Source organism: Ictidomys tridecemlineatus, unplaced genomic scaffold (assembly GCF_052094955.1).
Source record: "Ictidomys tridecemlineatus isolate mIctTri1 unplaced genomic scaffold, mIctTri1.hap1 Scaffold_261, whole genome shotgun sequence".
Taxonomy (NCBI): domain Eukaryota; kingdom Metazoa; phylum Chordata; class Mammalia; order Rodentia; family Sciuridae; genus Ictidomys; species Ictidomys tridecemlineatus.
Genome location: NW_027522274.1, coordinates 136,007 through 154,117, shown reverse-complemented (window position 1 = coordinate 154,117; position 18,111 = coordinate 136,007). Strand labels below are relative to the sequence as shown.

Here is an 18,111-nt window from a genome sequence, read left to right as displayed (position 1 = left end):
AGTGGGTCCAGGGAGGTCACTCTTCCTAGGAGCCTGTGAAGGTGGAGGCCCTGGGTCACTCTTGGGCACCCCTGTACCTAGAGCCTGGCTACAGGCCCAGGTTGAGCCCTGGATTGACTGACCAACTTAGCCAGGGTCCCTGGGAGATGGCCGTGCCCAGTCCTGCTGATTCTGAGCTCCTCTTCCCCTCCTCATCTCCCTCCAGTATGACAAGGCATTCAATGTGGGCTGCCCAAGAAACTGTTACATCACACTCTGTGTACCCTTGGGACCCAAGTGAGTTGGCCAACCAAGGGCTCAAGTGGTGGACCCCGGGGCTGGTTGTGGGGGGTGAAGCTGGGTCTGTTTCCCTGGTCCCTGTCCCCAGCTCCAAGCCTTAACACTCCCTGTTCCTTTCCTTTGGGGTTTTCTCCAGGGCACTCTGGGAGTTTCTAGGAATTTCATTCTTCCTTGGTGTTGTAGGTTCTTGCCCCAAGAAATGTGCTCGAGGGGAATGGAAGCCTGGATAAGGCTCCTGGATGAGAGCCCTGGGCTCTGTGCTTTCCCAGCTGAGGGTGAGAGTGGTCAGGGAGACCAGGCCAAGGTGGGTGGTGACTCCTTGCATTTGGCCTGTTGCTTCCCAGGTACATGCCCGAGGCAGTCTGCATTCAGGTGGACCAGGGGACCAACTGGGGGCCAAAAGAACACCTTAAAGACATCCTTTGGCCCAGGTGCGCACTCAGGCCCCCCCAAGGAGTGGCAAGTCTGCAGTGTGCAGAAGGTAAGGAGTATCGGGTGTGCTTTGAACCATGGGGGTCTGTGGTTGCACATGTGTTGTGGGAAGCCCCAGATGTAGGGCTGGCCCTGAAGCTGAAGCACTTGGAGCATAAGGAGTGAGATTATGGACCTGGAGGGTGCAGGGTCCAGGTCACAGGGCTTCAGAGCACACCCAGGTGTCCCTGGATATAGACAAAGAGAAAAGAGTGCACTGCTAACTAGCTGGTTGGCCTGGGACAGTCCCTTACTTTCCTCAGCCATTAATGAGATCTGAGACTAGTCCAGTAGCTTCTAATGTTTTAAAGAGATTCTTTTTTTTTTAATTGGAAATTTTTACTCAGTCATATGTGAAACAGATGGAGTGGAGTATTAGGAGTGCAGTGGGGTGAGTAACCCACAGTGCCCCCCCAAGGGCCCTTGCAATGACTTGTGGTGTCAGCCCTCTCCTTTTTCCTACCTCCAGGAGCTAAGGGACTTGACTGAGCAGTGGGGTGGAGATTAGGGAGAGCCTCCATGTACTGACTGTGTTTATCTTCCCATCAGCCCAGTGCTGCAACATCCCACCCGGTGATGCCAGGATGTGAGCCCTACAAGGAGGTCTCTAGGGCTTGAGCCCTCACTCAATGCCCTGTTGGGGGTGCCATGACCCCCAAAGTTATCTAATCCTTATAAAATATATTTTTTGTTAATTTTTATCACTTATTTGCCTGTTTGTTCTACGTTCAGATAATTGGGTTTCCTGAGGGTGTGGGGAGGCTCTGAGGGGCTGGGACAGAGCCCTTCTGGAAGGGAAGATCCTAGCTCTCCGGAGACCCAAGCTCAGGAACCAACACTGTCCGGCTCTTGGACCTTGGGCAAGACACTTAGCAGTTTTCTCATCCTTAAAATATGGCGACAGTAATAATCACAGTGACTGACCTGGCTGACTTCCTGGCTGGCTTCCAACCCAGGGCCTGCCTCACATGTGCTAGGTAAGCGCTTTACCACTTACATATGACACCAGTCTTTGTATGGGGTTTTGTTTACTACGTAACATCATAACTCTATGGATTCAGATGATAACAAACAAGAATTCAAAAAGCTTTTTGTATTTGAAAACTACAAAAAAATTCAAAATACATGGTGCTAAAATCAATAGATTAATGAAACTAAATGTCCACCCACAGACTCTAGAGATCAACATGCAGGATGTTTACAGGGAATGATTTGGAAATAAACCTCCCTGGGAGGAAGGGAAGGGGAGGAGAAATGCAAGACTGAGCAGAGAGGAGTCACCTGAGGTAGGGGTCCAATAAAAGCTCAGCAAACCCAAAGGTCACGTGTCCCTTCAAAATTGCCCTGCTTTGGGGTACAGTGGCTGGTCCTGTATGCCTGTAGTGACCACTCCTTGGATACAATCTGTCCCTGGAAGGAGGGGAGGCAAGACCCAGATTTGGGGCTGTCTCCCACCCACACTCCAGCAGCTGGGCGGGTAAGTTCTTCATTCTGGAGGGGAATCTGGGAGGCACCTCCCAGGGTCCACTCTGAAGATCTGAGTGTATATGAAGAACTCGGTGCCCGTTTAAGTGTTGGTCATGAATCCGGGAAATGAAATCTACTTGATAAGTGATGCTGGAAACATTGATTGTAACCATGGGGAACACACATGGATTAGAGTGTTATCTCATCTTACCCGACATTAATTTCAGATAGACTAAAGAATTGAAAGAAAAAAGAAATGATATACCTAATGCTTACCAGCTTGAAGGAGAGGGAAACGCAAGTAAACTTAGATGATGCCAATAAAATGATTAATAGATTTAATCACATAAAACAAACATGTTGCATTCAAAATTTTACACAAAATTAAAAGGCAAACAAAATTGAGAACATGTTTGCAATAAACACACTGAAAACATTAATATGTATTCATTTATATTTGATTGGTTCTTTATGTCATCCTATCCTTTCCTCCCCCTTTCCTTTATTTTACTCCACCTTCTGCATTGACAGAAATCATTTGACCTTTGAATTTCTGAGTTTGGAATTTTTCACTTAGCATGATATTCTCCATTACCATCCATTTATTGGCAAATGCCATAATTTTGTTCTTTTTAAAAAGTGATCTTGCAACTAAAAAAGAGAAACCCAGTACTTGGGTCAAAACTATAATGAGCTACCACTTCACACCCACTAGGGTGACTATTATCAAACAAACAATCAGCCAACACCAGGAAACAAAAAGTGTTATCAAGTATGTGGAGAAACTGGATCCTCATGCATAGTTGATGGGAATATGAAATGGTACAGCTACCGTGGAAAACACTATGGCAATTTCTCAAAGAATTAAGCAGGTAATTCCCATATGACCCAGCAATTCCACTCCTGCAGATAGATCTGAAAGCATTAAAAGCAATGACTTGAATAGGTGTTTGCATATCAACGTTAGCGGCAACATTATTTATAGTAGCCAAAATGTAGAAGCAACTGCAATGTTCATTGGCAGGTGAATGGATAACAATATGACATAGAATGGAATATTATTTATTCTATTCATCTATATAGAATGGGCTATAATTCAGCTTTAAAAGAAATGAATTCTAACTTATGTTCCGATATGGACAAACTTGAAAGTACTATTATGCTAATGAAATAAACCGTACCCAAAAGGATAGCTTGTATGATTGATCCATTTATCTGAGATCCCTAGAATAGTCACACTTACAAAGACAGGAAGTAGAGCCGTAGGGGTAGAGGGAAGGAAGAGGTGATGAATAGGCACAGAGTTTCTCTGTGGGATGATGAAAAAGTTCTGGAGGTGGATGGTGGTGATGGTTACCTAACAAGGGGAAGGTACTTTATGCTGCAGAACCAGACACTTATAAATGGTTAAAATGGTAAATTCTATATTAGGTAAGTTTACCATGATAAGAAAAGTAAATCCCAGCACATCCACACCAGAATGTATCCAATCTTGCTTTCAACTTGTGATCTTCCTGCATCAGCCTCCTTAGTTGCTGGGATTGCAGATGTGCACCACCATGCCTGGCCATTAAAATTTTAAATTTCTTTTTAAAAAAGAAAGGAATAAAAGAAAGAAAAGGAAAAGAAAAAAAGCCAAAAGTAAAACATTAAAGCACAGTCCAGGAAGAGGATACTGTAGGTGACTGAATTCCTGTGATCCCAGAAGAAAAGCCAGGTTTCACAGGTTCACCATCAGTCACTGGGAGACTGAGCACACTCTGAAGAACAAGGGGTGGAAGCCAAAGCAAGGTTAAGATAGAAGTAGAAAGCAAGGGCAGCAGACAATTAATGTGCATTTAAGGCTGTTGGTAAAACTCTAATCTATTTTCTGTTCTTTTCTTGCTCTTGGCACACAGGAAAAACGTTTCTTAGCCCCTTGGATTTAGAAGTTGTTATTGCTTCTCCTACTGTGACAAGAGGAAGAAGCCTGGCTTTGAGAAGGTGGGCATGTCAGATTAGAATAGCTTGCAATTCTGGGTCCCTGCACCAAGGACAGTTGTTCTAAGGAGTCACTTTAGTCTTTAGAAGACCTTGCATAAATGAAGAAAGATTTGGGGCATTTCTGTGCTCAATTTGGGGCTGTTTGTCATAGCAGCGTAACCCAGCTTATTCTAACTAATGCAGATGGAGCCTTGCTGAGAGGATCAATAGGATGAGGAGGGGCTTTTTTTTTTTAAACTAACCATGCAAGAATGAAAACAACCTTCCTAGTTATCATTTCTACCTATCCATTTGTTCCTTTTCCCTGAGAGAAGCCACTTGAATGTCACACTCCCTAGAAGAGGCATTCTTAAGTATAGGAAAGGCTTGAAAATTTTCTTGTACTGAGAATGATCCCAAAGAGATGGAGAAAAGGGCTTGCCTGGTCATTCAAATTTAACAGATGACAGCAGGTATGCAATTCCCAACAAAAGAGGAAAGTTTACTTTGCCTTAAGAAGAGAGACACTTCTTTCTTGGTGTCTTGGTCCATTTTGTGCTTCTATAACAGAATATCTGACATGGGTAATTCATAAAGTACAGACATTTGTTACAGTTTTGGAGAATGAAAGTTCAAGGTCAAGGGGTCCTTATTTTGCTAGGGCCTTCCTGCTGTGCCATCCCACAGTGAACAGTAAAGAAAGTGGGAGAAAAAGATCAAGAGAGAAATAAGGTTGAAGAGAATATACTTCTGTGATACTCGGCCCACTTATGCTATAACGGCTTTAATCCCCTCATCACCTCTTCAAGGTTCCACGTCCCAACACTGCCATATTTGGGATTGATCTTTCAACAGCAGACTTCAGAAGACACATTCAGGCCACAGAACTTGGGTACAAGTGGGAAAGGAGATGAGCAATGGATGAGAGCAAGAGGGGAAGAGAGCTGATAGCTTTTGTTTGTGGTCTTCATTTCCTCTGGAAATAATGGTGCCTGGTGAGAGGCAGGACAAAGTGATGTGACAGGACTTGAGACAAAGGGAAAAGGTTTGGGGAAACTCCCAAGGAGTCAGTCAATGGTGAGCGAAGCAGAGAAGCCTCTTCCGATAGCTCAGCGTTGAATTGTAGGGAATCTGATGTCTGAGAAGCTGTGGTCTGGTGAGCAATAGGTAAACCCCCCCAGCCTGCTGGAAGGAGGGGTGAGCCTTGTCACTGCAGCTGGTGAGGCTGAGCTGGCAGGGCCATTGGCAGGATATGATGAAGGATATCGATAATCAGATGGGATAAAGGACTTTTAAGTTCCCTTCCAACCTTGAGATTTTATGATTCTCTAATTCCATGTGTTGTAAGGAACTTAACAAAATCAAATGACTTCCATCTTATTCAAATTATAGTGGCCTGCCTTTCAGCTTCCCAGAGGGAGTGGATTTAAGGACATTGAGCACTCAGAGTTGATTATGTGGCTGCCACACTCTCATTCCAGGTCAGTTCTCCTAAGTACCAGGGTAATTATGAGGGCACATCTGCTCCTCATCTTGAGGACTGATGAGTTAGCTCAGCATTTCTCTCTCCTGTGCAGACGTGACGAAGCAGCCTAACAGAACAACATTCTGATGAATATTCTTTTGGTTTGAGGATGACTTTTCGAATTTTCTATTATTATTAAAGTTACATTTTCCTTGTTGACTCTGGGTTGTTAAAGTTTTGTATTCTTTAAATAATTTTATATAGCTCTTATATCTTACAAGCAGCTTTATAAATTGGGCAGCAAGCAAGATTGGAGATGCCCTGGATGGCCCTGCTGCAGAGTTCCCACAGTCTCTCCTGATGGCAGGACCCCATCTAGTTACTGTACACCCCATGTGTTCTGGAAAGAGAGAGAGAAAGAAAAACCGTCCTAATGTCATGAGGTTGCTTCATACTGAGACAGAGCTATGGATGGCCCCAGCCTGGCTCAGAGTAACCTTGCAACAAGGCTCACTTTGGAAGTCACAAGATCGCTGAACATTTTGCAATTTTATTCTACTTTTAGTGACCCCCGCCCCTGCCAACTACTTCCATCACTCTAACAACTGTCCACTTGGTGACCAGCAGAAGATGGATTTTTAGAAAAAAATGGGAGGCATTGGCTCATTAACAAGCCCTCCAGAGATGCCCTTCAATAGATGAATGGATAAAAAAAAAATGTGGCATCTATACACAATGGAGTACTATGCAGCAATAAAAAATGACAAAATCATAGAATTTGCAGGGAAATGGATGGCACTAGAGCAGATTATGCTTAATGAAGCTAGTCAATCCCTAAAAAACAAATACCAAATATCTTCTTTGATATAATGAGAGCAACTATGAACAGAGCAGGGAGAAAGAGCAGGAAGAAAAGACTAACATTAAACAGAGACATGAGATGGGAGGGAAAGGGAGAGAAAAGGGAAATTGCATGGAAATGAAGGGAGACCCTCATTGCTATACAAAATTTCATATAAGAGGTTGTGAGGGGAATGGGAAAATAAACAAGGAGAGTAATGAATTACAATAGATAAGGTAGAGAGAGAAGATGGGAGGGGAGAGGAGGGGGGATAGTAGGGGATAGGAAAGGTAGCAGAATACAACAATTACTAATTGGGCATTGTGTAAAATTGTGGATGTATAACCGACGTGATTCTGCAATCTGCATTTGGGGTAAAATTGGGAGTTCATAACCCACTTCAATCTAATGTATGAAATATGATATGTCAAGAGCTTTGTAATGTTGTGAACAAACAATAAAAAAAAATTTAAAAAATAAAAAAACAAGCCCTCCAGCCTTATGAGGAGAGGTTTAAGCCCTTTTCTTTCTAAAGTGGCTGGTCACATCCTCCCAACCCCTGACATGTTTCACACAGAACAGGGCCTCCCAAAGCTCTCCAGCATAAGAAATGCCGCCTTCAGTCCTCATCAGAAACCAGGGAATAGCAACAATGCATGAGTCCCTCATCCAGTGGGAGTCAAATGTTCTAGGAGTGCAGGGATTTTTGCCCTGTTGAATATTCAGTGAACTTGGGTACATTATGATAAAGAATGAAAGGGTACAACTCTTCATCAAAACCCCAATCTGCTGGAGTCAGGGCCAAAAAGAGCTCCTCATTTCTGGTGAAGGTCAGCCCCACCAATGTGGCCTAAAGTATTTCATTACACCCTCTTGACCTTCTGTTCCCTCTGAAAACATTGGGATTGAATGAAAATCTCTCTACTGATATCATCCTTGGCTGTTTTGACAATGGATGTTAAATGGCTCAGTAAAAGAGCCACCATCCATATGATTCTTTAACCAGAATAGAAGGAGAACCGAGTAGCAAAATGGGAAGAGAAAGAGATGTATTGGACTTCCAGCCTGACTAGAGGATCCATGACAGCCACCAAAATTAACCTTTCATGTGTTTTTAACTATCTGTGAGATTCTCCACCAGCCTACACCCCTACAGTTCTCATAAGGAATAATAACTTGTGTTTGTCAAACATGTCCTGGACAGACAGAAGCTAGAGTGGTGATATGAATCGCCATAAGGCTCAGGAAGAAAAAGGACCATGGGAAATGATGGATAACATAAACTCTTCTGCAGCACATACCTGGATAAGACATTACCAGAATTATTAAAAATAAATGGACAAGTGCATGAGCCAGAAAGGAAGAACACCAGCCAGCACCAGAAGCAAGGAGGGAATTGATAGCTGTTGCAGACATGACTGAGATCTGCCTATTCCTGGAGAAGGTGGGAGGAGCTGTTGGGAGAGACTGATGCTGGAGGAGCATATGGTGGTCATGATATCACAGCTTAGGGCTTCATACCCACACAGGGCTTCATGCCCACACAGTAGCAGGAGAAGAGCCTGGGCCCTGTAGAGGGAAGCCAGCTGGAACTAGACCTTTTAGCTGGTATGCTGGAGGTCACACCCCCAGGGAGAATATAGATTAGGAAAGGTCCTGTGCACTGGTACAGCTGGGTGACAAGGAAGCAAGTCTGTGTCTGCCAGGGCTCAGGGTGAAAAATTATTCCTTAAAAAATCAAAACTCAGGGCCTGTATGTCATGTAAATTTAAGTTAGGATTTGTTATTTAGAAGTGTGGGAAACTCCAAGCTTTAATATAAGATGGGTCCCGGGCTATTTTCAATTTGCATGGAGAAGTAAACACAGCAAGCTTTGGGGGAACTCTTTCATAAGGTAGGATGAAAGGAGTTTTGCAAAACACACAGCTACATTGAAGCTGAGGAGAACACACACCACGCACAAAAGAATGAGGGCACAGCAAATGGAAGGACAAGAGTTTCAGAAAATCAGGGGAATAGAAAGATAGATGAAGAATGCAAGTTTGTCTACAATTAATGAAGAAAGATCTTGTCCTGGTCAAGAAGTGACTATGTACAAGAAGACTACAGTACTATTTGTAAGGGAAAGAAAAAAAATGGAAACAGCTCACATTCTTCCTTGGAAGACTGATTTAATTTAAAAAAAAAAAAACATGATCCGTCTACACAAAGCACTGTTAAGAATGCTCTGTGTCTGATGCATACCAATGTGAAGAGAGGGGTGTGTTATTAACTGAAAAAAGCAAACAAAGAAAACAGTATACATAGCTAGTCTCTTTTTATCTAAGAAAAGGGGGCAGGGAAGAAACAAAAATTTATATCTGTGTCTGAATTTATATTAACACTGAAAAATACATATAAAACTAATAAATATTATTGTTCATAGAGATTGAGGTATAGATGTTGTGTGAGCAATGTGGCCAGGAGTGAGACTTTTCAACGTTTATGTTTTATGCTATTTTGATTTTTGAACCATCAGAATGAGTTACCTACACAAAACTTAAATTTTATTTTAGGAAGGAAGAAATAAAACTCCAAAATAATAATGAAGCTGTGAAAAATTATAAGCAGATTTGAAAAAAGGAGTAAATATAACTTATGAAAAAGTGTATTTGAATTTAAAAAACCTACTAGATGAGTTAGAAGACTAAATAAGGTTTAAGAGAAAATTAATGAAGTGGAGGGCAGTTACAAGAAACTTACAAAATGAAGCACAAGGAGGTTAAAAAGATGGAACTCACAGAGAAACTTTAAGAATTTCAATAGTTTCTTTTGTTTCAATTTCATTAATTTCTGCTCTGATTTTAATTATTTCTTGCCTTCTGCTACATTTGCTGTTGTTTTGCTCTTCCTTTTCTAGGGCTTTGAGATGAAGTGTGAGCTCATTTATTTGTTGGTTTTTTCTTTTTTTTGAGGAATGACCACCAGGCGATGAATTTTCCTCTTAAAACTGCTTTCATTGTGTCCCATAGATTCCGATATGTTGTGTCTGTATTTTCATTTATCTCTAAAAATTTTTTGATTTCCTCCTTTATGTCTTCTGTAACCCATTGATCATTCAGTAACATATTGTTCATTTTCCATGTGATGTAGGATTTTTCCTTCCTTCTTTTATCATTGATTTCCAGTTTCATTCCATTATGATCAGATAAAATGCATGGTATTATTTCCACCCCTTTATATTTACTAAATAATTAAAATTAGAACAGTAATCAACGAAATTGAAACAAAAAAACCATTGAAAAAATTGATAAAACTAAAAGTTGGTTCTTTGAAAAAATAAATAAGATAGACAAGACCTTAGCCATGCTAATGAAAAGAAGAAGAGAGAGAACTCAAATTACTAACATACAAGATGAAAAAGGCAATATCACAACAGATGCTACAGAAATACAAAAGACAATTAGAAATTATTTTGAAAACCTATATTCCAATAAAATAGAAGATAGTGAAGACATCGATAAATTTCTTAAGTCATATGATTTGCCCAGACTGAGTCAGGAGGATACACACAATTTGAACAGACCAATATCAATGGATGAAATTGAAGAAGCCATCAAAAGACTACCAACTAAGAAAAGCCCAGGACCGGATGGGTATACAGCGGAGTTTTACAAAACCTTTAAAGAAGAATTAATACCAATACTTTTCAAGTTATTTCAGGAAATAGAAAAAGAGGGAGCTCTTCCAAATTCATTCTATGAGGCCAACATAACCCTGATTCCGAAACCAGACAAAGACACCTCAAAGAAAGAAAACTACAGACCAATATCTCTAATGAACCTAGATGCAAAAATCCTTAATAAAATTCTGGCTAATCGAATACAAAAACACATCAAAAAAATTGTGCACCATGATCAAGTAGGATTCATCCCTGGTATGCAAGGCTGGTTCAATATACGGAAATCAATAAATGTTATTCACCACATCAATAGACTTAAAGATAAGAACCATATGATCATCTCAATAGACGCAGAGAAAGCGTTCGACAAAGTACAGCATCCCTTTATGTTCAAAACACTTGAAAAACTAGGGATAACAGGAACGTACCTTGACAGTGTAAAAGCTATCTATGCTAAGCCTCAGGCTAGCATCATTCTGAATGGACAAAAGTTGAAGGCATTCCCTCTAAAATCTGGAACAAGACAAGGATGCCCTCTATCACCACTTCTATTCAATATAGTTCTCGAAACACTGGCCAGAGCAATTAGACAGACGAAAGAAATTAAAGGCATAAAAATAGGAAAAGAAGAACTTAAATTATCACTATTTGCAGATGACATGATTCTATACTTAGAAGACCCAAAAGGGTCTACAAAGAAACTACTAGAACTAATAAATGAATTCAGCAAAGTGGCAGGATATAAAATCAACACGCATAAATCAAAGGCATTTCTGTATATCAGCGACAAAACTTCTGAAACGGAAATGAGGAAAAACACTCCATTGACAATATCCTCAAAAAAAATAAAATACTTGGGAATCAACCTAACAAAAGAGGTGAAAGATTTATACAATGAAAACTACAGAACCCTAAAGAGAGAGATAGAAGAAGATCTTAGAAGATGGAAAAATATACCCTGTTCATGGATAGGCAGAACTAACATTATCAAAATGGCGATATTACCAAAAGTTCTCTATAGGTTTAATGCAATGCCAATCAAAATCCCAATGGCATTTCTTGAAGAAATAGATAAAGCAATCATGAAATTCATATGGAAAAATAAAAGACCCAGAATAGCAAAAGCAATTTTAAGCAGGAAGTGTGAATCAGGCGGTATAGCGATACCAGATTTCAAACTATATTACAGAGCAATAGTGACAAAAACAGCATGGTACTGGTACCAAAACAGGCGAGTGGACCAATGGTATAGAATAGAGGACACAGAGACTAATCCACAAAGTTACAACTATCTTATATTTGATAAAGGGGCTAAAAGCATGCAATGGAGGAAGGATAGCATCTTCAACAAATGGTGTTGGGAAAACTGGAAATCCATATGCAAAAAAATAAAACTGAATCCCTTCCTCTCGCCATGCACAAAAGTTAACTCTAAATGGATCAAGGAGCTTGATATCAAATCAGAGACTCTGTGTCTGATAGAAGAAAAAGTTGGCTCCGATCTACATATTGTGGGGTCGGGCTCCAAATTCCTTAATAGGACACCCATAGCACAAGAGTTAATAACAAGAATCAACAAATGGGACTTACTTAAACTAAAAAGTTTTTTTCTCAGCAAGAGAAACAATAAGAGAGGTAAATAGGGAGCCTACATCCTGGGAACAAATTTTTACTCCTCACACTTCAGATAGAGCCCTAATATCCAGAGTATACAAAGAACTCAAAAAATTAGACAATAAGATAACAAATAACCCAATCAACAAATGGGCCAAGGATCTGAACAGACACTTCTCAGAAGAGGACATACAATCAATCAACAAGTACATGAAAAAATGCTCACCATCTCTAGCAGTCAGAGAAATGCAAATCAAAACCACCCTAAGATACCATCTCATTCCAGTAAGATTGGCAGCCACTATGAAGTCAAACAACAACAAGTGCTGGCGAGGATGTGGAGAAAAGGGTACTCTTGTACATTGCTGGTGGGACTGCAAACTGGTGCGGCCAATTTGGAAAGCAGTTTGGAGATTCCTGGGAAAGCTGGGAATGGAACCAACATTTGACCCTGCTATTGCCCTTCTCGGACTATTCCCTGAAGACCTTAAAAGAGCATGCTACAGGGATGCTGCCATATCGATGTTCATAGCAGCACAATTCACAATAGGTAGACTGTGGAACCAACCCAGATGCCCTTCAATAGATGAATGGATAAAAAAAATGTGGCATCTATACACAATGGAGTACTATGCAGCAATAAAAAATGACAAAATCATAGAATTTGCAGGGAAATGGATGGCACTAGAGCAGATTATGCTTAATGAAGCTAGTCAATCCCTAAAAAACAAATACCAAATATCTTCTTTGATATAATGAGAGCAACTATGAACAGAGCAAGGAGGAAGAGCAGGAAGAAAAGACTAACATTTAACAGAGTCATGAGATGGGAGGGAAAGATAGAGAAAAGGGAAATTGCATGGAAATGAAGGGAGACCCTCATTGCTATACAAAATTACAATAAGAGGTTGTGAGGGGAATGGGAAAATAAACAAGGAGAGTAATAAATTACAGTAGATGGGGTAGAGAGAGAAGATGGGAGGGGAGGGGAGGGGGGATAGTAGGGAATAGGAAAGGTAGCAGAATACAACAATTACTAATTGGGCATTATGTAAAATTGTGGATGTATAACCGACGTGATTCTGCAATCTGCATTTGGGGTAAAATTGGGAGTTCATAACCCACTTTAATCTAATGTATGAAATATGATATGTCAAGAGCTTTGTAATGTTGTGAACAACCAATAAAAAAAATTAAAAATTAAAAAAAAATTAAAAATTAAAAAAAAAGAATTTCAGAGAACAGAAGGAGAAGTGAAATGTACACATTTAGGAGTCCCAAAAAATTATAGAAACAACAAGGGCAATAAAATATTTACAGAGATAATGGCTGCATATTTTTAAGAATTAACAAACCTTACATAAAAGAAACACAGGCGATCCCAGGCAGGATAAATAAAACAAGGTCCACACTTAGAGACATCAAAGGAAACCTCAGGACAGCAAGAACAGAGATAAAATTTTAAAAACAACTTGTGAGAAAGACAGATTGCCTACAAGGGAGAAAAAGAAGGTGGAAGACTTCTGGACATCATCCTAATCATCCAATGGAATAATAGTTCAAGGATGAGGGCAAAATAAAGACATATACAAGGTCTAATAGAAATTTCCACCCAAACCTTAAATATTTCAGAAAGAAGGAAAATCAAATGGGAAAAAGGAGAGTAATGCAGGAAACAATGATGAGCAGGAAAAAAATGGTGACCAACAACAGGAAATCTAAACAATGAGTATAAAATAATAGCAAGGATAGAATATTTAGAAAATCAAATGAAGTCAAACTAAAATAGTGGAAAAACTAACATACAACATGGAAACAGAGGTAAAGTCCTAAGGAGGGCTAGAAATAATTGGTGCTTACCTTGGGCCCAAAATGTAAAGGAACATCCAAAAAGTCAAAATTAAGATAAAGGACATTTTAAGGCGATATTTTTAAACCAAAAACTAATACAAAATTCTATGATGCACAAATATAAAAATTTCAATAAGCACAAGATCAATGTGACTGATTGTTTTTCCTTTTGTCTCATATTCCAATATGGCCTGACATGGTTCTGATTCTAAGGTTCTTATTTTTTCTGGGAAAGGCTAGAGTAATTAATGATCTTTGCACATTGTATATCAAGTATGAGTCTTAAAAAGTTTTAAGTGAAACAAATAGACTAATAGAAACATAATGTAGAAACATTAAGCTGTTAAATAGGTAAATAAAGAAAAATTCACTCCGTTCAATGGAAGCTAGAAAAGGAGGTGGAGAAAAATCTGACAAAAAATAACACCAACAACATGATAGAAAAAAGTAAAATTACCTCAATTAATAGAGTAAACATAAGTGAAATGATCCTAACCAGTAAAAGTCAGAAGCTCTCAAATTGGATTTAAAAATAATTAAAAACCTAAAGGCAGCTATAGGCTATTGATCAAAGGCAAACCTAAAACACAATGGCACAGAGATTAAAGCAAACAAATGAAAAATACTGCATCAGGTAATTATTACTAAAAAAAAAATAGTGAGCTAATAAAACTGATAGCAGATGAAACAGACTTTAAGACATAAAGCATTTTTAGGAATTGTGAGTCAGAATATAAAGAGAAATGGACAATTTACTGCAAAAGAAATAACATTTTTGAACTTGCATGAACCTAATAATAAAGCTCCAAACTGTATAACTCAAACTTGACAGAATTACAATGAAAAGTTGGCAAAGACACAACCAAAGTTTTTATTTTAAAACATGACCTGAAAATTAATGAGCCAGATTATCATTTAAGAAATCAGCATAAGCATAAAAGAGTACCTAAAGAAAGTAGAAAAAAAGAAATGAATAAAGGTGAGGACATAAATAATAAAACTAAATAAACATAAGAGCGATCTTTGCAAAAATTAATAAAATAGACACGCCTAAGGCGAGACTGTTGAACAATACATGAGAGAAGGCCCAAATAACTCACATCAGGAATGAAAAAGGGGCTGTCACAAGATGCTGAGATATTGCAAAGATAGCTCAAGGATATTATGAGAACATTTGTGCCAATAAGTTAGACAATTGAAAATAAATAGGAATTCACCCCAAACTTCTGAGGTCTGAGAGATAACAGGCCTGTCAGGCTTTTGAACATGGAGCAGTTTAAGTTACGGGGAGGAGAATGCTTATTCTGGAAACAGAATAAACTTGGATGTGGGAAGAGGCAGGGAAGAGCAGTGGGTAGGGCAGGTCTGGGTAGAGCACCTTGGAGGGAGGGATGTGGCACTGGGGACACCACTAGGCACTGGGGCCTGGAGAGAGCTCCATGAGAGGATGAAGGATTTCGGTAGCCATTTTCTCGGGGTCTGGGTCACTTTTGCAGTACTTGCCTCCTCTACCCTGAATTGTTGTCCTGAACTGCTGTCACCTGGCCTGCAATCTTAGGAAGCTCCTTCTCCTCTTGGGGTTTATGGTTTCCTTCTTTTGTCAAGTGAGAGAATTGGGCCAGATTACGTCTGTGGTTCTTTCCAACCCTAGATTCTATGAGTCTGAGTTGTCCTATTATCTAGTAAGAGATATGAAATATAAAGTGTTTGGTGACATTGCAGGTCCTCCACAAGTCCAAGTAGGACTAGAAGTTGGAAGGGACATTGTGCAACTCTCCTGCTTCTAGTTAGGGGCTCCATCTTATGTGCAGAGCCGCCCAGACTATCAGAGGGCTTCATCTGGCAGTCATCTCTGAAGACACATGTCCAGCTGCTGTGCTCCGGGTGGCCTCTTCTGGAGCCTGAGAAACACAACAAGGAAACGACGGTACGGAAAACTGCACTGTGACCCCTGGGACCCTGGATGTGAGATAGCATCAGGAGATGAGCTGGGCACTGAGGCCTAGTGGGCTCAATAATTGGAGCCATCACACAGGCCCAGTTAACTTGGCTCTGCACTGTCCAAGCAGTGCTCTGGGCCAAAGGCACATTTATGAAATGCCCCCATTCATTTCCTGCCAGAGATCCTATCTGAATCCAGGGTTCTGGCCTCCTAGAGATTTAGCTGTTCTTAGAACACACTCCCTCCCACTAAGATTCTGAGGGAGTATTGGGGAGGAAAAATCCCCATTTGGCAAAGCCAACTCCATTGCGGTATGTTTCCCATATATTTTCTTAAGTATACCTCTTTGCTTGCCTAAACATCTGGAATAAAGTATTGGCCCAATTTAATCCTGCATCATTTCCTATCACATATTTAGGTTGATCTGAGAGATTGGACTTAAAAGTGCTGGAAACGATCTGAGTCACTGTGAATGCTGCTGCCACCAGTGGTAAAAAAAAGCAGCTGGATTCTGAAATTGCGGATGTAAAGCTGTCTGAGACGTTTTGCCTCTCTGCTAGGTGCTCTCACTGAGACTGCTAATATTCCTGGAGGTGGAGGCAGGGTAGCAAGTAACGTCTCAGTTTTTGCAAAGCAACCTTGCAGCTAACCACTCATGTCGACCAGCTCACAGAATTGGTTAATAGCGTGTAGTATTGCTCTTGGCCATCTATCCTATAATGACAGAAGGATCAATAAAATCCAGTCATTAAATGGGGTTGGCTAACTTGTCCCTGGCCTGAGCCTGTGGGAAATCCTTCATTGTGTAAATCTGGTAGAAATTCTCCGGATTTAAAGTCGAGAACCAAGGTTCAGAAGTCAGAGCTTTGATTGACAATCCTGCATGACCCCTGAGTTTGATTGCTGGGATGATCATGTGCTTCCCAGCCTCAGCCTGGGTTGGGCAAGAGCTGGGGGAGACAGATATTCCCCTATTCTGCCCATGGCTTCTCTGAGGCAGCACAAGCAGCAGAGGGACCAGGATTGCAAAGCCAGGGCAATGCCCTGTGGGACTGCCAGGGAGGCTGGGTATCGGAATGGAGGGACAATGAGTGTTTCTGAAATTACAATACTATGTATGGGAAAATAGACAAAATTAGACAGCCTTTCCCCAAAACAGTACCTCCAAGAAAAGTGAGGTCACCTGCCCAATTCTGCCCTGATCACCCTGTAGCCTGCAGCTCTTCCCTTTGCTCTATCTCCCCTTCCTAGGGACTCTATCCGATTCTCTCTGCCTCCACTAGCTGCTCTCACTGTTTACCTTGTGTTAAAGGCCAGGGCCTGGATCTGAGGTTAGAGACAGTTCACCTTCGTGCTGCTCTAGATAAGTACAGAGGGTGAGCTCTCGGTGCCTGAGCTCAGGAGTTGTGCCTGTGCCACCTCTCCTCCATGTCCTCGGCACACAGTAGGGCTCAGTAAAGGGTTGTTAAATCGAGGTTCCAGAAAGTAAGCTCTGAGAACCCTCTGCAATGGCCTTTTGAATTTGCCCCTGGATCCCTTGCATGCAGAGAGGATACTTTGTCACTTAGCCTGTGAAGTGGGTGACTCACTTTCCTAAAATCCGGGAGTTTGGCTCTGCACCTGACTGGATTGCTCTTGTGCCACCTCCTGTTTCAATGCCCTCGCTTCCCCTCCTAGGCTGATGGAAGGAGGCTCACAGCCACAGCTCCCAGTGGCTAGACCTCAGGCTCCATTCTCTAGGACTCACCCTGAATTCTCACTGAGGTCCCCAGGGAGTGCAGTGGGAAGGAATGGGGGTATGAACAGCAGGCCTTCTCCTGTAAGACCAGGACTCCTTCAACAGGTGACTTTGGCTCTAAGACCCTCTGTTGGGGGTGTGAGCCTCATCCTCCCTCACCAACCCCCTTCACAGGAGATCAGCATGGTGGTCTACAGCCTCCCTTTCCTTTACCCTGCGTAGGCCTCTTTCCCGTTAGTCTCTTGTGCCTCTAAACTCGTCATGGTGTCTGCTTCTTGGAGGCCCTGAACTAACATCTGTACATTATGGCTTCCTGTGTCTGGTTCTGTGGGGCATCGCCTATTGATGAGACCCACACAAGAGGAGGCAGGAAGCAGGAAGTCACTTGCTTCAGATACAGCTGATGCCCTCTTCCATTTGCTGAGAGAATTGTGGCTTCAGAATCTTCCAGGTCCTCTAGTCCCAAATCTCAGCTGGGGCACAAGTCCCGACAGCATCTCTGACAGATGATTGTTCAGACATAGACTGAACGTTTTCAGCGAGGGGCCACTGTCTCCTCTGTTAGTCCACTGGAGTTCACTGAACTAGAACATTCTTTCCTATGTTAGTCCACAAGATGCCTGACCCTCCTCCAGTGGCGTATTTGACAGAAACCATTTGTTCTCTTATCTGTGAGAGGGCCTTACCTGTGTTGCCATCTAGAGGACTTGTGTGCTACCTCACTTCAGGGAGGGGAGGAGCAGACAGGAGATTGACAGTGTCCCAGCCCAGCGCTTTTTTTCTGAACAGCAGGGACTGGCAGAGGTGAGCCTTTGGAGAT

At 41.3% G+C, this 18,111-nt stretch overlaps 1 long non-coding RNA gene across 2 annotated transcripts in view; it reads left to right on the top strand.

Moving 5' to 3' along the window:
- LOC144373154 (uncharacterized) overlaps positions 1-16,885 on the top strand; it is a 62,954-nt gene extending 46,069 nt beyond the window's left edge. The window contains exons 1-5 of one of the 2 annotated variants that reach the window (XR_013432903.1): positions 629-760; positions 4,116-4,200; positions 5,572-5,660; positions 15,334-15,538; positions 16,805-16,885. This is a non-coding gene — a long non-coding RNA (uncharacterized LOC144373154). Of the gene's footprint in view, positions 1-628; positions 761-4,115; positions 4,201-5,571; positions 5,661-15,333; positions 15,539-16,804 lie in introns of those variants that run through there. The other variant, XR_013432904.1, reaches the window with a different exon arrangement.
- The last annotated feature ends 1,226 nt before the right edge of the window (positions 16,886-18,111 follow it).